This window comes from Mustela nivalis (assembly GCF_964662115.1).
Source record: "Mustela nivalis genome assembly, chromosome: 4".
Taxonomy (NCBI): domain Eukaryota; kingdom Metazoa; phylum Chordata; class Mammalia; order Carnivora; family Mustelidae; genus Mustela; species Mustela nivalis.
This window is the reverse complement of record NC_139023.1, coordinates 51,239,241-51,260,747: the sequence shown is the minus strand read 5'-3', so window position 1 is coordinate 51,260,747 and position 21,507 is coordinate 51,239,241. Positions and strand designations below refer to the sequence as shown.

Here is a 21,507-nt window from a genome sequence, read left to right as displayed (position 1 = left end):
GATCCTTAGTACCTAGAATTCTTTTGGACCAAAGCCTAAAGGATGAATCCTCTGACTTACTATCCTAGGACCACTTCAGGAAGAGAGGTCTGGGCCATACAAGAAAAGGAGGACAGTGGGGTCCTTAATTCTTGGGCAAATGAGTATCAAAGTTATGGGCCTGATATTGATTTGGACCTTGTGCTTTTAATAAGAGTGGATTTATGAGATTAAGAAGGAAAATGATAAATTAAAATATTAATTATAGATTCTAATGAACTAGAGAAACAATTGAAAAATAAATACTACTAAAGTACTTTTGCCTAGTAAAACAAATGATAATTATTCATTTATATGAGCCTCTTTCCATTTCATTCAGTTATTCTTTTAAGCTTCAATATCATTTAAGTGAGACATCATACAGTGCCAGGCACAATGCTAAATCCTGGGACAGAGAGTTAACTAAAACCTGGCCCTTGTCTTAAAAACAAAACGAAACCAAAACCCTCACATTTATGCCTCATTATCTTACAATGCAGCATGACTATATTGTATTATCTATGTGCCAAATGCATTTTTTATATCTTAACCAAATTTGTCTCATAGGAACAATCTATTATTATAAAGACTTAAGATTAATTACTGAATACTACAAAAATTCTGTTTCATTTTTTATAGTTAAATCTTTGAAATTCCAGTTTCTTAGTCTTCTGTTTCAGTATTATAAATATCAGCTAAAAATTTTACAATAACAAATGAGAACATTGGCAACATGCATTTCCTGAGACTTTGGATAACTACTCTGAAAATTGGTTTGTCCAAACATTTGAACTGATTAGTAATAGGCTTAAAACAATGAGATGTGAAATATATGTTAACTGAGTAACTAAGAAAAAGTTTTTAGTAGATTATATCTTGAGGTTCAACTCAGATTGATTCTCTACACAAAATAAATATTTTATTTTTAGAGAAATCATGAGCATCTGATTTGATGTTAAGAAATTGCGGGGCACCTGGGTAGCTCAATGGGTTAAAGCCTCTGCCTTCAGCTCAGGTCATGATCCCAAGGTACTGGGATCAAACCCTACATCAACCTCTCTGCTCAGCAGGGAGTCTGCTTCCCCATCCCTCTCTCTGCCTGCCTCTCTGTCTACTTGTGATCTCTGTCTGTCAAATAAATAAATGAAATCTTAAAAAAAAAGAAAAGAAAAGAAAAGAAATTGCTCCAGTGGTGCCTGGGTGGCTCAGTGGGTTAGAGCTTCTGCCTTCTTCAGCTCAGGTCATGATCTCAGGGTCCTGGGATGGAGCCCTGCATCAGGCTCTTTGCTCAGCAGGGAGTCTGCTTCCCCACCCCTTCTCTGCATGCCTTTCAGCCTACTTGTGATCCTGTCAAATAAATAAATAAAATATTAAAAAAAAAAGAAATTGCTCCAATAAGTTATAGAAGGCCATTGCATTGATCAATTATAGGAAATGTTTGTCGCAGACACAATTAGCATCATATCTAACACTTGCCCTCCCTTCTATAGTGCAGAACAAGGCTAGGAAGTGGCTGCCAGCCAAGGATGACATATTACCTGCACCTCTTACATATGAAGGGGTCATGTGGTTAGTTTCTGCAAACAGAATACTCATCAACAAAAATGGTTAAGAATCAAAGAGACCATTTCCACTTTCTTTCCCCTCAGATGCAAAGATTAGCTAGAGACTGAATCCTGGGGATATAACAAAAGCAATAGATGGAAAGACAATGAGTCCTTGAAGCATTTCTTGAAAAATACCTGTTCACTAATCAGAAATAACTGTTTAGGCTTTAAAAGAGTAAGAAATCTTCTATTTGTTTATTTATTTGTTACAACAGCATGCACTATCTTAACCATATTACAGACTTGAGGTTGAATGTAAGAATTTCTTATGGAAATGTAGAGAAACATATGTTAATGACAAACTGAGTCTAAGATAACAAGTCTATTAAAAGATATGCATATTTTAAAATGATTGAATAGAATTTAACATTACGATATTTCCTCAGAAAGACAAATTAAATCTCTAAAATAATGATGCACTTGTGGCTAGAACTTAATGTTGTAAGTGGATGGATGAGTAGAAACTGCTCAATCTTTATTCTCTTGAAAATTAACATCTTATAATTTGAAACTTAGCTTTTTACATGCACATCAATATTCAACATGATCATCTGAAAAAATGCTCAGAGCTTTAAGCATGTGTTGTCAGGTTATATCAAGAATTATTAAAGGAGAGTATCATATTTACTCACTGTGTTAAATAATCCTGGACCTTCCCATTTGGAGATGAAAGCCAAAACAAATTATTTATTAACTTATACTGTGCAGTCATAATTTTTCTTTTTTATGACATAATGCCCAAAACATACAGCACAATGTATGAAAAAGTGCTTAGTTTTTGGTCTGACAAATTAAAAATAATGTGGTGAGTGTGTCTCCACTATATCAATGAGAATCAGACCTGAAGGTATAGAAAAGCAACAGTATAGAGATGGAAGCTAAATGTTTAGATGACCTAATAGCAGAGGTTAGTAATCATTGGACTTCTGCCTACTTCTGAATTATTGTTACATGAGAGATAAGTAAACTTTTAGTTTCCATGATTCAACTGTATTTGAGGGTCTTTTTGTTATAGGAGCTTAATCTAAACCCAAGTATTACAGGCTGAATTTTAAACCCCCAAATTCATATGTTGAACTTCTGACATCAGAATATGACTCTTTTTTTTTTTTTTTTGAGATAGGGCCTTTAAGAAGTTATTAAGTTAAAATTGAGTCTTTAGAGTAGGACCTAATCCAGTATGACTGTTGTCTTTATAAGAAGAGCAGATTAATACAGACTACATAGACAGAGTGATGACTGTATGAGGACAAAGCAAGAAGGTGGTCATTTGCAAGTCAAGAAAGAGAAGCCTCAGAAAAACCAAACCTGCTGATGCTTTGATCTTGAAACTTCAATTACCAGAACTGTGAGAAAATAAATTTATTTTTTCTAGTTTTTATTTAAATTCCAGTTAGATAACATACAGTGTAATATTAGAAATTTCTATTCTTTAAGTCACCCAATATGGGGTATTTCATTATGGCAGTCCTAGCAAACCAAGAAAAGTAATATATCCTGGATACATCCATTCATTCAATTTTTACTTAGTATTTATTTTGTGACATGCCTTATGTTAATTGATATATATGTCAAGGTCCCTAAAAATTATCCTATGTCCTGATGCAAATCATACAAATGGATAGGGAATATTTCATTCATTCTAGTACAAATTGATTCATTTTTAGGGAATATGTTCTATAAATAAAATACATTCCACAAGTTACAGGTTGAATTGCATCCCCATCAAATTCGTTTGTTGAAGTCTTAGCATCCAGTGTCTCAAAATGGATGTGATCTTATCTAAAATACGTTTGTATGTCCTATTGGACATTTGGACACAGGACAGACAAACATAGAGGAAGATCGTGTGAAGACACAGGGAAAACACCATCTGCAAAGAGTGCTCTAGGCTTCCAGAAGCTGGGACAGATACATAAAACAGAATCTCCTTCAGGTCTCAGAAAGAACCAAACTTGCAGTCACTTTGGCTTCACACTTCTAGCCTCCAGAACCGTGAGTCAATACATTTCTGTTGTTTAAGCCACCTAATTTGTAGAACTTTGTATGGTAGCTTTAGCAAACTAACACATCATCCATTCCACAAATAAAGGTTAAATATTTTAAATTCTGGAATCAGTAAATAAACCTTGCTGCTTGACATCTGGAGCTAGAGGAGATGCCATGCCAGTCTTACACTAATTATTTTCTTGTATGTGCCATTCACCAACATACCTTCTATTCTTTCAACCAATCCTTATTGAGTATTTTCATCCATATTCTTTATATAGTGCCATAGAGGTTAGGATAAATGCCACTGAGCAGGATATGCCAATCACAGTTTTGAGTGTGATGTATTTCCTAGGAGGACATGGAATAATGATATGACACTGATTTATTTTTCCAAATTAAAGTTGCTTAGATTCCATGAAGCAAAAGGAAATAAATCCTAAAGGTAGTATTACCTTTAAATACACACTGAGGTCTAGCAGACCAAAGAGGCCAGATGGGTTATATTAATTTAAATCATCACAAAATGAAGTAGGTATCACTGGGGGAGAAAAGCAGAAAATCCATAGTTGCTGGTTATTTTAGAGAATTTGGAAAAATAAAGAATGAAGAATTGTTTCTCTTATTGTTTTGTTTTGTCTTATTTTTTCACTGAACAATTCCTGGATATGTGAGAAACAATAGTCAAAAACATAGCATTCGAATTTTTTTGGCACTTTGCTCTGTATTAAGAATCATCTACTCTTTGTTTTCCCTATATCCCGATGAATATTTAATTGATCTTTAATACAAACAAAATTACTTGTCTTATTATTTTCTACTCCCCTCCTCTTTTTTTGCTCTCAAGACTTGCAAAGACACACCTGTCTAGATTTGGGAAGTGACCCATTTATTATATTGTGGTATATAAGAACATATGGAAGGTTACTATTGACTTTACAAAAGTCCAAAACCCCAGTGTTCTCAGAATGATATATCGTCATGTTGGACTAACTAAGGTGGCTTTTTCTCTGTCTGTTTTGTTCATACCAAATAATTGCTTTAGAAAACACAGTTGTTTCCAGAATCTCTCTACAGTGACTAGCGTGATCAGTAAGTAAAATCTGGATAACTTGCTTCTTCAAATCTCAGTGTCCTCTTATTGTTGGTGGGGCCAGGATGGAGGAGAGGGTACATCTTGAATATGAGAGAAAGTACAATTAGAGCCCTGAACTAAATAGCATAAAAAAATCTTTGTTTTCCATGGTGTGTGTGTGTGTGGGGGGGGGATACTTTAATGAGAAAAAAATATTTAATTATATTAAATTATAATATAACATATTGCAATCTTCTTGAGAAAGCATTAAAAAGTTGCCTAAATTAAAGAATTAGAGAAAAGGCTCCAATAATATATATATATATACATATATATATGTATATATATATATTTTTTTTTACTTTATCCGAAGACATTTAGTCAGAAAAGGTAAAATTATCATCATCACTATTATTATCAATGTCATTGTACATTATTATTATTATTAGAATAGCTATAGAGAAAATTCAACTATTGATTAAATATTGACAGATATGGCAAATAAAGTACATAATATTATTCAGATCCACCCTGACTTCAAATTCCAGGATTTTTTTTTTAAGATTTTTTATTTATTTATCAGAGAGAGAGAGGGGGAGAGAGCAAGCACAGGTAGACAGAATGGCAGGCAGAGGCAGGGGGAGAAGCAGGCTCCGTGCTGAGCAAGGAGCCCGATGTGGGACTCGATCCCAGGACGTTTGGGATCATGACCTGAGCCGAAGGCAGCCACTTAACCAACTGAACCACCCAGGCATCCCCAAATTCCAGGATTTTAAGAAAGATATCCTCATTCTGGAAAACAAGGGTTAGGGCTCCTTAAAAGAGGGAGACAATAAACAATTCAAGCATTTTGAATGAACTTCTAAAATAGATAATAGTTTGGGGAAAGGAAGTATGAAATTACATTTTTCATGTATGATGTTCTTAATCAGATGACTCTTGAGCCTATAGTAACATGAAATATATTTTAATCTTCTCACAAATGGAACACCTATAATCCAAGTGTCAATGTTAGGGAAACAACTCTGAATTTAAATTTCTGCAAGTTTAAAGATTTATGCTAAGATCTCGGTGTAAGAAAACTGCAATTGAATGCAAGCTTGGACATAATTAATTGTTAAGCTGTATAATTTTTCACTTTCCATTTCAAGGATTGTCACTAAAATAGCAGTTTTTTTCCTCTCGCTAATCCAACAATTTCATACTGACAGCTTGTCATCATGAGAATTTACTATCACATTACTTCTTTACACACTTCAATACAAACATTTCCAAGCTAAAATTAGATACACTGACAAGAAATATGGCTTTTAGTTAATGATTTATGTTTTTGCTTTGGAAAAAGAAATGTTCTCTTAAATATATTATACTGACAAGTAGCTTCCAAACTTTTTGTTGAAGCTTTCAAAGGGAATGTTTTATAATCACTGATCAATAAAAATAGTGCTTTGGCATATTTATATTCCTCTCCCCACCAAAAAAATAAATAAATAAAATAAAAAAGGAAAATGCTACAAGAGTAGGTCACAGTGATTAACAGTAAGTGCATTATAATCTGGTAGATCAGGATATACTTCTGGATTTTCTGTTGACTGGCTCTGTGGTTTGGGTGAATGGTTTACTTTCTTATAACTGTCTCAGCTATAAATCGAATCATTAAGAGTTTTCACCTCTGAAGGTGTTCTGAAAGACTGAATACAGTAGCCTCCCTTATATGCGGGTGATATGGTCCAAGACCTCAAGTGGTTGCTTGAAACCACAGATAGCACCAAACCCTACGTAAACTATGTTTTTTTCCCACTATATATACAGACCTATGACAGAGTTTAGTTTATAAATTAGGCACAGTAAGAGATGAACAATAACTAATAGTGAAATAGAATATACAAAACAATACACAATATAATATAAACAATATAAAATTATAACAATGTACTGTAATAAAATTGATGTGAATGTCGTCTTTCTCAAAATATTTTACTGTACTGTGCTCATTTTTCTTCTTGTAATGATGGCAGATGCTAAAATTCCCATATGATGAGATGAAGGGAGGTGAATGACATAGGCATTGTGATTAGTGTTAGGCTAATATTGACCTTATGATAATATTTTAGAAGAATGGTCATCTGCTCTTGGACCTTGGTTGACTCTGGGTAACTGAAATCATGGAAAGAGAAACCATGGATGGGGGGGGTGACTACTTTCATACAATCCACTGGAAACTTAGGTAGAAGGAACATCAAAGTTCCTTCCAAAGTTGAATAGTTGTTACCTTATGTTTTTATCATCACTGTTTACCGGACAGTACGCAGGGCCAGGTGTTGGGCTAAGAGGTAAGGACATAAAGATGAGGAAGCCACAGTTCTCTGAGATCCTCTCAAACTGTGTTGTGAAGCAAAAAGGAGGTGGCTTATGTGAATACACTTTGAAAAATAAGAAACTCAACATAAATATAAGAATGTTTTGTCAATAGAATCATCACCAGTGTCCTTAAAAATAACTTAATGTTAAAATGTGGGTCAGTATCTCACTTCAGAATGTTATTGGCTTTTATTTTGCAACCATACTGCTAATAACTTACTCTCAAATACATTAAGAACCTTAATGTTAATCAGTTAATCAGTTGACTCAATTACACATTCATTCATGTACTCCACAGAGATTTACAAGTGTCCACTCCGTTCTGGGGACTCACTTGCCGGCCTTTTTAGTAACCCAGTGTTTTGTTTCTCAAGCACATAGTCACAGCTTTCTTTTTCTTTAATGTAAGGCCATTCCTTATTTTATGTCTGACCCTCTAAGAAGGCTTTATGGTATACTCTTAGTAGAATGGTTTGTGGGTAACTTAAAAATGTCTTAAAAAAGATTAAGCTTCCTTAAACCATCAAAGTACCAAGTCTAGTGGAAAGGCTGACATGAAAATGAATACCTGGCACAGATTTGGCTGGGCTTGGGAAAACAATAATTTGAGAGCTCAGACTTTGGCAGATAATAGTACTGAGATCTATTGGAATTGCATTTAAGGATTTCATACACGTGAAAAAAACAATCTACTGCTGAAATTGGTTTGATTTACAGCTCAAGATAACAGTGCTTCTAACATCTCAAATGCTAAAAGAATGTGTTTAATTGCTTTAATTCACTATTAATTGATTTTTTAATGCACTACTAAAGAATAATTCTTTCCAAGGTCTACAAGCATAAATAACACAACTATGTTATCTTTTCAACTTGCTGACTGCACAATATCATGAGCATTAAAACTATGGTATAACAGAGTAGTTTACTAACCATTACTGTAACAAGAAATTATAAATTGGTAGTATTTGTTAAAATCTATATAACATCAGAATTTTATCTTAAAAAACAGTAAAAGCAAACATCAAATGAGTTAAAAATGGATTTATTATGTTACCATTTATTTTTAGAATGCAAATATGAATTAGATCTCCCCCACATGGCCCTGGAATAATAATAGTGTATTTTAATATTTGTGATTTTTAGAATTTAGGTAGTACCTACTTACCAAGATGCTTACTTGTGAAATTCCTGTTAAGGATATGAAAGAAAAATAGCATAGTATAGGGAGGAATGCATTGGAAGTTAATAATTAATAACCTCTCCTAGTAGGGGCACCTGGGTGGCTCAGTGGGTTAAAGCCTCTGCCTTCGGCTGAGGTTGTGATCCCAGGGTCCTGGGATCGAGCCCCGCATTGGGCTCTCTGCTCAACAGGGAGCCTGCTTCCTCCTCTCTCTCTGCCTGCTTCTCTGCCTACTTGTGATCTCTCTCTGTCAAATAAATAAATAAAATCTTAAAAAAAAAAAATAACCTCTCCTAGTTTTCTAAAAGAATCTAGAGTTACCCCATTCTTTGCTTTATTCTTCATCCTTGTGAACTGTTTATAGGGTGAACTATACTGATGAGACTATTCAAGAATCCATCTCATTGTGGGGCGCTCTAATGATCCTAAGGTCCTTCCTTGTGCTCAGCAGAAGCTTATTTACCTGTAGCTTCTAGTCATTAAGTTCTAATCTTCTTCTTGGTGCTAAAAGAGTTTCATTTTCTTTACACTCCTTAGTCCTTTAACCACTAGAAAGCAGGTATCTAGTCTCAGTTTCCTTCTCATTAAACAAGCAATGTTGTCAATATTTCTTCCCAGAATACAGCTCTGACTCACCATCTAGGGGAATTGCTTCTGAGCATGTCCTACTCAGGTTTTTCAATCTTGTCCATAATATCTCATCAGCGTAATTTATCAAGTTTTATTTGCCATAGTTTTATTAAGAAAGAGGAGGTTTTGCTTGTTGACCCAAAATTGGTTAGCATTATTAATATTTAAAATTTTATATTAAAATATGGAATATTTGTTAAAATTTTTAGGGTGGTAATATACATAAACTCTATCCTTCCAGTGAATGATGCCATGACTTGACCATAATACTCTGAGAACCACACAGAGATGATGACAACTGCCTATTTTCCACATCCATGCTCATCCCTGTCTTCTGACGGCTCTCTTGCCTACATCACAATCCTCTCACACCTGCACAGCCTGAACAGCCTGTGCACTGTTCCTCCTCTTCTGCTCCTACATCTTTATAGTCTGCTTAGTAGCCAAAGGGATTGGGATGCCTGTGTGGGGTTGGGATGCCTGGGTGGCTCAGTCAGTTAAGCGTCTGACTCTTGGTTTTGACTCAGGTCATGATCTCAGGGTTGAGAGATGGAGTTCCAAGCTGGGTCCTGTGCGCAGCATAGGGAGTCTGCTTAAAATTCTTTCTCTCTCCCCCTCCCTCACCCTCTCCCCCTGCTCCCATACAGACTCTCTAACTCAAAATAAATAAATAAAATGAAAAATAAAAAATAAAATAAAATAACAACCAACCAACCAAACAAAGAAACATAAAGTAGATAAAGTAATCATCTGCTGGAAACAATTCCAGAGATTCCCCATAATTATGAGAATGAAATCCCAATTTCTTGCCCTGTTTCATCTCTGTAATTGATCAGAAGCCCCTCATACCACTTGTAGAGCTCCAGCCATATCTGTCTTTTCCTTCTGTCTCAATCAGGCCAAGGGGATGCAGCTTCGGGCTGCAAGCATTGACTGTCATGGCTCGGAAGCGCTTTCAGTGTATATTTGCCGGGCTGCCTCTTTCAGGTCACCTAGTCTGAGTTTACCTGTCCCTTCCTTCTGAAGCCTTCCCTGGCTACAGAATATGAAGCAGCTTCTCTCACCACTTTCCATCACAACACTATTTTAATACTGTAATAGTACTTGCCATCATTAATATCCTCTCATTTATTTATTTGTTATCTATTTCCCTAATGAGAGATGGCCCACTATAGCTGCAACCTTAGCGACGTTCTTTAAAGCAATGCTTGGCACTTAGATTTTGTTGAATGAATGGGTGCATACATTTCTGGCTCCTGAATAGCAGGTTCATGGCTGTGATGTACCAAGTGATGAATACCTCAGAGTCTGAGCCTGGGTTTGAATTGCTGATTTGTGCTTGCTAACAGTCAGGCTTTGAACAAGTTACCTAGCATGTTTAAGTCTGAAGTTATACATCTAAAAAAAAAAAAAAAAAGGATAAAATGTTACTTTCTTCTTCTTCTTCTTCAGGTTATTGAAAGGATTAAATCAATTTAAAAATTTGAAGTTAATATTTAATAACCTCTTTTATTTCTCTAACAATATCTAGAGGAACTCCAGCCTTCATTTCATGCTTCACTCTTGCATAGATAATTGCTATGTAAATTTAGCAATGAATAGTAATGCAGCTGAATTTTCAGTGTCTGGGGCTGCTACCGTGTTGACTCATATTACACTTGAAATATAATGTAAAACTCTCTAAGTCTTTTTTTATGTGTGCAGCTGGGAAGTGCCATCTCTATCTTTTTGTGCTTATGCAGTTACCTTTTGGGACCCAACTACAGAATTTTATATCAATTAGCTTTATTTTGCTACACTTAGTCCATTGCTCTAAACCACTGAAAATGTTGATGATTCCAATTTTATTATTTATTAAATGTCAATTTGGATATTTGGTACCAGGTCTTAATCTACAATCTGAGGTACTCAACCCAAGTGATCTCAGTCCTCAAACCTATGAGAGGATTTGTGGGGCCATGTTCTAGCAGCTTCAGAAGAACAGAGGAGTCAGAGTGCCCCCCTTACACCAGCTGTTTCCTAAGTCACTTTAATTCAAAATCATCAATATGTCAAAGTGGCATATTTGGGGGTGACATATTCTGGTCCCCTTCAAGGCATTAAGTTTAGGTTGAGGTTCTCTTTTCTTTTCCTTTCTTGTTATTATCATTGTCTGATTCTCCAATACATTTTGAAAAGACTATCTTTCTTCTACTAACTTGCTTCTGCACCTTTGTTGAAAACCATTTGAGCATATTTACATGGGTCTATTTTTGGATTCTCTATTCTGCTCCATTGATTTGTATGTCTACCTTTCTGTCAATACCACATAATCTTGATTACCATTGCTATATACTAAGTCTTGAATCCAGGTAGAGTGTTTCTTATATTCTACTTTATTCTTCTTTTGCAAAATGGTTTTAGCTATTATAGTTTCTTTGGCTTCCCACATAAATTTTAGGGTAATGTTGTCTACATGTAGAAATAACTTGCCTGCATTTTAGTAGAAATTGTGTTAAGCCTATATATCAATTTGGGGAGCATTGACATTTTTACTATATTGAGTCCTCCCAGTCTGTATGCCTCTCTATTTATTTAGATCTTTAGTTTCTTTCGTCAGCATTTTGTGGTTGTCAGCCTTTTGGGGCTGGATGGTGCCATGTCATCTCCACTGATACTGTGGCTGGGTGCAGCTCCTCACTGGGCCTTCTGTGACATCACCCCGCTGTGCTGGTGTAAGTCATGACAGCCCATCAAGGATGGGAGTCTAGGCTCTCTCCTAGACCTTTGCTTTGCTAACAGGGATCAAGTAGGCCACAATGTTTTTAGTGGGTGTTGGCTAGCATAGAAGCATTTTCTGAAAGTTTCCCGTTTCCCTTGGGTGCTCCTGGTTCTTTAAGTAGAGAAAGCAAGATTCTTTTGTCTGAATCTATGGTGGTTCCAAGTTGATAGTTTCCTCATTGTGTCATTCCTTTGTCCTGTGGTTTCCTACTGGTCTGATTTCTTCTCTGCATCTTTGAGAGGTTTCTTATATTTGTTTTATATACATTGTCTAGGGTTTTTAGCTATACCTAGGAAGGAATAACAGGGTACATGAATTTCATCTTCCTGGAAGCAGAAGATAAAAGTAACAGGGTAAGTGTTACGTTTTCCCCAATGTGTGTTTCTATTCTCAGCTTTATTAGATCATTACAAAAGGCTGGTATTAACTCCATCACACTTACGAAAATATTGGACAAAAAGTTAAGTGCCTTATCCTGGTCAGTTTGTGCGTGGAACTATTCTTTGTACCAAATATGTATATTTTTAAAGATTAAGCTTTTATCATATGAATACAATGGTTTTAAAGATTAGGCTCTCTTCAAGTGGATATTAGAATGGTCATTAAATCATTAAAAAATCATGCTGGATCAAAATAGAAGTTAGATAATATATTATGTTTGGTTTCATGGAAATATGCCAACTAGTCATTTTCTAAATTCTAACAGAAGGTTTAGAAATCTTGGTTCTTCTAAAGTCTGGCTCTTTTCTGAGAGCCAGTCATTTAACTTTTCTAGGTATTTGTTTCCAAATTTGTAAAACAATGGTAGTAACACCTGTCTTGCCTATTTCCTAGAATTTTTTTAATGATGAAATGAGTTAGGATATGAGTAAATATTTTCTAGGTTTTAAGCTATTTATAAATGTAAGATGTGATTTTAACGTCCATCATTATTACTCAAATAGTTATGAGTAGTCTCCTTATCCAGCAAAATGGAAGGGAATAAGATACAGAAGGCTTAAGGAGGGAAATATCAGCAACTCTAAGAGTAGGCTTTGCAAATATAATAGGTCCAAAAAATGCAAATGATTATTTGGTAGGCTGTGGTATTATATATAATCATCACCAATGTGATGAAGAATCACATGCAATTACACGAAGCAAGTAAATTAGTTGCGAATTTCTTTCTCTGGAAATTTTAAAATTAGATTTATTATCCAATACAGTTTAGAAATGACATCAAGAAAATAAAAAGCACAAAATCAGTTTTATTTCCCCTTTCATTCCAACACAGGACATCTATTCCTGTCAGGCCAGTCTCCTAAATATATCCCCCTGCTTGCCCTCCCATGATTCCCCTCCTACCCATTCTTCAGGATCTACCAATATTCTCGCCTCCCCCATTAACTCTCTCTGACAATTCCAGCCTACACTAGTCTCATCCTGTTCTGCAATCTTATTGCTGTCATAGCCTGTACCACAAAATTAGGCATTTAATTATATATTGCCTTGCATTGTTTTCTAATTGTGTCATGGATATCTTTTCTTTCATGCTAAATTATAAATTATCAGAGAAGACCAGTTCTCATGCTTTTCTGTTTTTCCTTCAGCATTTAAAAATCATGGGAATATACTACCTACTCAAGGAATAATGAATTGACCAAATGACTTTTCTGGCTCTTTATAACTCTTTAGCTCTATAGTATTAAAGATGTACAAAGAACAAGAAGACTGAAGATAACTATATTAATTACCTTGAGTAATAAAGTTATTTAGTACACCTGGGCTCTGGCAGTTACTGAGATATCTAGTTGGCAGAGTAGACTGCAGTGATGAACTAAAGGGCCATACATTTTGAGTTCTGGAATGAGTCATCACTACTTGCAGAGCAGATTAGTTAAAAAGAGATCTTTGTGATTTATGTCACCATTTACTTAAATTGTCTTGGTTTCAGCCATGTGGCATCCTATCCTCAAAATAAATCAAGGTCATATGAAGGGTTAATTTGTATGGAGTGTTTTCCTGGTTCACACACAGACTGAATCTAGAAAGGACTAAGATAAGAGGCTTTCATTGGGAAGTTTAGAATTCTCAGAAAATGCTATTAAGTTCTTTTATTTCACGTTAAGAGTAAAAGCAAAAGTAAACATCTTTAAGGGGGTCGCCACTGGGAATCTTGGAAATCATCAGGTTTAACCTTCTCATTTATGGGTCAGAGGCTCTAGAATGTACATAAAAATAAGTTACTGTTGGGGCACCTGGATGGCTCAGTGGGTTAAGGCCTCTGCCTTCGGCTCAGGTCATGATCTTAGGGTCCTGGGATCAAGCCCTGCATCAGGCTCTCTGCTCAGCAGGAAACTTGCTTCCTCCTCTCTCTCTGCCTGCCTCTCTACCTACTTGTGATCTCTCTCTGTCAAATAAATAAATAAAACATTAAAAAAAAATTAGTTACTGTTGCAAGGGTCCCTTTACCAGTTCAAAGAATGTTCAAAGTACATCATTTTGACTACGTTAGTCCTTTATCTGCTAATATTTGGATAAGCACATCCAAGACAAAGTTCACATATTTTATTTAAAAACGTGCTCTGAATTTAAATTCCAGATTTGTTACTTCTTAGTTATGTGACTCCAAGTAAATATAATGGGTACCTCACAAATCCTGGGTATCAGAAAGTATACCTGGAGCAGAAGATGACTGGTATGATTAAAAGTAATTGATGGAGACACATTGGCTTAGGTTCATTTAGATTTTAGAGTTTATCAGGAAGGAACATGGTTGAGTGGAGAGTATAACATAAGGATCAATGGGAGTTATCATAATAAAATGGTACCTTAGGAGAGATGGGACAGGTGGAACTTACTTGAAAGGCAGTCACACTTTGCTAATGACTGGAATGAACCAATTCTGAGAGTGAAGAGTCAAGAGGGACTTTCACTCAAGGTGTCTTGTTTGGGTAATAGGTAGATAGATGATGAGTTTACTTTGGGTTGGGATGGACTGGAGGTGTACTACAGGGAATGCTTCTTCCCTACTTCTCATGTCCATACTAGAGAAGTGAAAGAGGGAAACAGCTGAGTCAGAGAAGATGATGTGATGACAGGAGCAAAAGTCAAAGTGACACAATTGGCTTTGAACATAGAGGAGGGTTACCAGTCAAGATATGGCAGATATATCCCATCTATAGGATAGGAAAGATGGAGAAAGCTTACTCTTTATTAGAACCTCCAGAAAGGAATGCTAACCTGATGATATTTGATTTTAGTCCAGTGAAACCCATTTCTGATTTCTGAACTGCAGCATTGTAAGAAAATGAATTCATGATCTTTTAAGCTGCTATGTTTGTGGTAATTTGTTAAAGCACTAATGAGAAACTAATATACTCTGCAACTGACCCAATATGCACTTCTTCTTCTCCTTGTGTGGGAGTTTATAAATGCATAGACTCTGACCCAGACTGCCAAAGATGAATTCTGGCTCCTCCACATCCTAGCTCTGTGACCATAGTTACTTAATTTCCGTGCCACTATTTCCTCATCTATAAAACAGAGGTTATAAGAATACCTTCCTTGAAGTGTTGTTGACTGGATTAAATGAATTAATATATATGAAAGCACTTAGAAAAATGGACACACAGTAAATACTATAAAACTAAGTGTTATTATCTGTGGTATATCCACCTCTACAAATTATTCGATAACAAGTTCAAATGTCCCCTCTTTCATAAAAAATGCCTACTCCTCCTTTTCTGGACATTAAGATCTCTCTTCCTTGTGTCCAAAGAAGACTTTCTCTTTATAATTTTTTACTGCATTTGGCAATTTAAATTTTATGTAATCGCTTTCATACATGTTGAATCATCTCTACGAGATAAGATCTTGCAAAGAGTTACTGATAGGTGTTTTTTTGCTTATTTATATTAATCTCATTATTTCCACAGTTTTTGGGCCTGTGTTCTGCATATTATAGGATCTTACTAAACATATTTTGAAGTACCAATGGTATTTTTAAGAAAGAAGGTAAATCACCCACTGAATGGTGGTTTGCAACATCTGCATCAAGAATTAATCAAAACCTACAAGAGTGTCATAGAAAATATGCTCCACAAATAATTGACAGGATTTAGATTTTTTTTCCAATCTAGATGTTCAACCCTAATTTAAATCCTATGTTAGATCAAGACTGATTTTTAGTTAATTATTATACTCTGAACTATATTTTATCAAATTCCCTCTGAAAGTTTTCTCTTTGATTAAGAAGCATAATGTTGTAGGGACTGAATTTTAGTGCTGTGCAAAGACATGACAGGAGCTCTCATTTCTGAATTTCTAGAACCTATCCATTAAGACTGTCATATGTGGCTAAAAATTTGACTTCAGAGGGTTTTCTGATAATATTGGTCAGTTGATCAGTATTTTAGAAATAGAATAAAAAAAGTACAAACATAATTACCATGGAAATCAGTATTTTAAGTTCTAAAATTAATATTCTCATTAGTGGTTATGTTTATGTTTTATATGCATCTAAAGTTAGTCCTAAAACACTGATAATTACTGTAGGAATACATCCTGGCCCAGCACAAGAAATGAAATTCAAGTAAGACCAGCTGCCATTAACCTTTGTGGTATTTTTTTGAAATTATTCTCCAAACAGTCCCAATTTTTGTTAAAACTGTGGAAGAAAAAGTTACTTATTGAGAAGGAGGGAAATTAAGCCTTCTAAGCCTTACAAGTTCTGACTTTGTGGCTCTAAAAATAAGCGGATTCACATGGTTCTGCTTTTTATCACTATTTTGATATTCCAGCATCGTATCTATAATTTAATTACGTGATACAAAAACACGTCTTTACTTACATCTTGTGCATGCTATACTCAGGGAAGAGTTATTCATTCTATTGAACAGCTCACTGACTTTTCAGAGTACAATAATTAGGGATTTTTTTTTTAACATAAAATAGAAAAACACAATGGCTCATACATTAACGATGCTGAAGACAAAAAAAAAAAAAAGATGAAACCATCTTTAAAAACAGCATATATTATAACTGAGGAAAACATGTCTTCAGCTTGCAAACTTTTCAAAGCTCTATGTCAAATGAAAACCCTTCCTTTCAGATACCACTAATCTCATACCGAAAAAGTAACTCTCTTTTGAAAAGGTAGGTTGCTGATGCTTTCACAGACAAGCTGTTTACTCGTTTTTAGTAGCTCTGAATTGATCCTGCTAATGCAGAAACTGGCTTTCTCAGATTTGTTTAGCTTTTGGTGTTAGCGATTTTTTTTTTTTGAAATTTCTCTTTTGCTGTGTTAGAAATAACTGTAATGATTTTTTCTCATGCTGATTTTTAAGTGCTTAAAGAAAAGCAAGGGTTGATAGCTCATCAAGACACACAAGACTCCCCTAAGAGTTGACAACTTCCATTTTGAGAATGCATTAGCCAAACACTTCCATTTCCATTGGAGGGGGTCATTAGGGGCACTTAAGCAAAGAAAGCTACTAGGGGAAAAAACACCCCAGAGAATTTGTGTAAAGATTTTGATGTACCCTTTGCTCCATATTTTAAAATGATATATAACTCAAAGAGCAGCTCCATTAACATCATTTGGATTATCATGAGTTGTGATGAACTTAAGCCTGTGTAATATTCTAACCCAACCTCTTGCTTTATGAGAGCAAGAGCACAGGCATCTGCCTTAAAGAATCATCTTACTTCCTCTTCTCTTGGATACCACCAGGATTTACAGTGTCTGGGGCAAGAGGCAGAAGTAATAAAGTCTTACAGGAAGAAAAAAGGGTTACATCAGGTCATTATCAGAAATGAAAATATGATGAGCAAAGGGTTAAGCCACTATTACTAAATCAGTAAGTCCTGAAGAAGAGAGCTCTGAATCTGTTTCCTTCAGAAGGAAAATTTGCTTATACCTAGTATAGACTGAACACTTTTGAGAGAAATAACTGTGTGGGATCCTAACTGTGCACCATATTCTGTGCCAGGACATTATATATTTTATGCAAATTACACATATACAATTTATTATAATTTATTATATCTAATTTATTATAATTATATTAGATGCAAAATATAAATTATAATATGTGTAATATATATATCACATGCATATGAGATATATATATATATATATATATATATATATTTCATGTGAAGGCTAAGCTAACTTTGCATTTAGGCATTATTATTGCTACGTTAAAGATACTTCCAGAGAAGCATAGATAGTAAATCATTTAAATGGGACCTGGATGCAGTTCTTCTTGGTTTCAGTGTGCGGTCTTCATTCTACATCATATTGGTCTTAACTTGATTTTGATTTCATTCTCACCTTTATTTCCTTTCCCTGTGTTTCTTAATCAGGCAAAGGTAGTAATTGACTCTACATAAAGACTAATTTCTTTGCCTCATCAGATTATTTTATTCTTTTATTCTTTTTTTTTTTTTTTTCTGAGAGAAAACAACGAGACAGAGAGAGAGACAGAGAGGGTGGGGAGGGACAGAGGGAGAGAGGACCATGCCCCTCATGTATCTCATGATCCTGAGATCATGGCCTGAGCAGAAATCAAGAGTCAGATGTTTAACCAACTGAGCCACCCAGGTGCCCTTAATTATTTTATTCTTAAGGAAGATTCATATTCTGTCTTTCTCTCAATATATCCAGTCTTTATTCTTTTAGTGGACTGAATTATGCACCCCCACCAAAATGATATGCCTAAGTCCTAACCCCAGAAGCTGTGACTGGTATGTTATTCTGAAAATAGATATTTGCGTATGTGGTTAAGGACCTTGGGAAGAGGTGCTTATTCTGGAGTACCTAGATGAGCCTTAAATCCAATCACATGTATTATCAAATAAAGATGTGTCTCCCTCTAGATGGAGGGAAAGACACAGAAGAGGAGGAGGTAATATGACCATACAGGTAAAGCTTGAAGTCAAGAAGCCCCAAGTGGGGAGGGAGACAACCATAAAAGACTCTTAGTCTCAGGAAACAAACTGAGGGTTGCTGGGGCCTGGGGAGTATAGGATGGCTGGGTTATGGACATTGGGGAGGGTATGTACTATGGTGAGTGCTGTAAATTGTGTAAGACTGATGATTCACAGACCTGTACCCCTGAAACAAATAATACATCATTATTTAAAAATAAATAAATAAATAAAATTTATTAAAAAAAAGAAAAAAAAAGAAAGGAAGCCACAAGCTAAGAAATTCCTGGAGCCACCAGAAGCTGGAAGAGACAATAAGTGGATTTTCCTGGGGCCTCTAGAATGAGTGCAGCCCAGCTGATGCCTTTGGTTGACTTCCACCCTCCACAAATGTAAGAAAATAAATTTTTGTTGTTTTAGGCTAGGAGGTTTGTAGTAATTTATCATGGCAGCCACAGAAATGAATAATAACTCTGCTCTTTTAAATTCTGAAATTGGTGGCAGGGGAAATTATAATGTAAAAAGATAGCATGCTCACTCTAGCTCTGTGAGGTAACAGAAACATAGATAAACTGTAGGAAATACAGGGGCATTTTACCTCTGCATGAGCCTGTAAGGCTCCTCATAGTCATACAGTTTGTCTTTTCCTACCTTCTTGTGCCCAAATATCTTCTGATTACTGGGAGATAGCCTGTGGTCAATAGTTATTTGTTGAACAAATCAACCTGACTTGGCAGCAGCTCCAGCAGAACTAGGACATTTCAGGAAAGAATAAAAGGTCATTTATCCTGAGAGAAGTGTTAATTCTTGCCTGAATTCTCATCAGCATGCTAACACCTGCTCTGACTTGCGCGTTTAGTTCTATCAGCATGTAGAAACTAGCCAGCCTTTGTGACATGCTGAAAAGAAGAGAAGTGAGAAATGCAGTGGTGAATGTGCATAGTCCTCAGGGTGCAGTGGTAATCATGCATGAGTCATCAAAGGTGAACTCTGTTATTTTTTTAGCTATTAACATAGAACTTTCCAGAAATCCTTAAAATGTGAGAAATGGGAATGGTGGGGCAAAACATAAATCTAAATGGCATGACTTAGGGCTAGGATTCCATTCTCCCAAGTCAGCTGGAAAGCTGGAAGGAATCATAGTAGATCTGGGAATAGATGGGGGTGCTTCTTGGTTGGACCCTACACATCTGAGCTGCCCATCAGCCAGGATGCACCAGTTCTGCCATACTATGGCTCTACAGTAAAGTCCAGTCTTGCTAGTTGGTGCCTTGCAAGACCAACTGCCATGTATTTTTAACATCATTTCAATTCATCCATTTTTTCTAGAATATATACTCCCTTTTCCATCTGCAGTGTTGTGACTCCAGTCAGCCACTATTTGGATCCTTGTCTCCCACTTTCTTTGCCCCAAATAGCTTCTTAGGAGATCTCTCTTCCTACAGAATTGTTCTCTATAATTTATTGTTAACACAAACTTTCTTGAAACTCAATCAGAACGTATGACTGCTCTACGAAAATGCCTAAAAATACAAAAAAAGAAAACAAACAAACAAACAAAAAAACCACAAAAAAACCAACCCAGAAAAGTATTTCATCACCGTTGGCTTCCTGTCATTTCACAGGATTAAATATAGATCTCATACTATATGTGTGTGTGTGTGTGTGTGTGCGCGCACATATGTATACACACATTTAAATACATTGCATCTGTATTATATAGCAACTACATTCTATAAATGTATAATACCTATCTTAACATACATTTACGATTTGAGCCTCATATACTTCTACAGCCTCCTCTGCTTTTCCCTATCATGGAGATGGTGTAATAGTTCTACACAGGTCTTGTGGCTTTTTAAAATCACCAGCTCCCCAGCTCTATGGTTTTATACACAGCTGCTGTTGAGTAGGGATACAGTGGTGAGGCTGAAGCTGCAGACATCTATTCTGACTGATTAGGGTTTCTGCTCTATTTGATCGAGGGGTTGGGACTTCATGAAGGCAAAGCCTGAAACAAGGAATTGGATATGAGTGGTTTCATAGTGTTTTGAGGAGGTAATCTCTGGAAGCAGAGATGAGAAAGTAGTGAGTGATACAGGGCTAGAGGAAATTGTGCCTTGCCAGTGTTGCTGCTGAGGAATCAGGAGCTCAAATGTGTTGGGACCTGTGAGATGCTGACTCAATGTTCCCAGAATTATCCAAAAAGATAAAGCTTTTATCCTTCCATCATTGGTTGAGTCTGTTGGTTCCTCTCCACTTCTAGGCTGTACTTGTAGACAGTCTAAGGGATCTCCAGTGACATCACTCTAGGCTAGGAGGCTGAATCAGAAAAATGCAGTGAACAATCGGATAAAATCCTACATTGCAAGGTGAGTCTGAGCTCCTGTACAATTACCCACCACACCGGCTGCTGATACTAGACATGGTCTAAGGAAAGCAATGCAGGCACTGAATGAGTTTGCTACAAAATATGTGACATAGTGATTGCTAAAGATTTTGATTACCTTAGCCTTTACATAGGTTAGTCCTTTTCTTAGGAGCCTCTTACTGTCCTTAAAAATTCCTCATGTCCTTGAAAATTTAAATTAATGTCCACCACCTGTGAAAGATGGGTGGCTTGCCCCCAACAAGGATTCTCCTCATCTTCTACGATAATAGAGTTTTAGCTGGTCATACAGGATCTGAGCATAAATTATGTGCTCACCACCCAAATTATGCCCTCAATTTCCTCTAACCCCATCTTGTGCACCAAACCATGGATATGGTGGGGGGAACCTAATTCTTTCATATAGATATAATGGAGTAACAAAGTAATAAAAGTATGAATCCCTGTCTGATCTCATAGAGCTGAGCAATCCTATGCTTTCTATAAACCCACCCTTGGGTGGCAATTCTATATGGTAGCATCAAAGTTATTTCAGTCTCAATCAGGTGACTAACCTGTATCCTAATTAATGTGACTCTCCTAGGA

The 21,507-nt window shown here is 35.9% G+C and overlaps 1 protein-coding gene and 1 long non-coding RNA gene across 6 annotated transcripts in view; one reads left to right on the top strand and one right to left on the bottom strand.

Annotated features, from left to right (window-relative positions):
- The window catches only part of KCNIP4 (potassium voltage-gated channel interacting protein 4), a 1,147,911-nt gene that overhangs the window by 304,207 nt on the left and 822,197 nt on the right, over positions 1-21,507 (bottom strand). The gene's annotated exons all lie outside the window — the stretch shown is intronic.
- LOC309863174 overlaps positions 11,601-21,507 on the top strand; it is a 28,146-nt gene continuing 18,239 nt past the window's right edge. The window contains exons 1-2 of one of the 2 annotated variants that reach the window (XR_014310912.1): positions 11,601-11,648; positions 11,896-11,974. This is a non-coding gene — a long non-coding RNA (uncharacterized lncRNA). Of the gene's footprint in view, positions 11,975-21,507 lie in introns of both variants that reach the window. The other variant, XR_014310913.1, reaches the window with a different exon arrangement.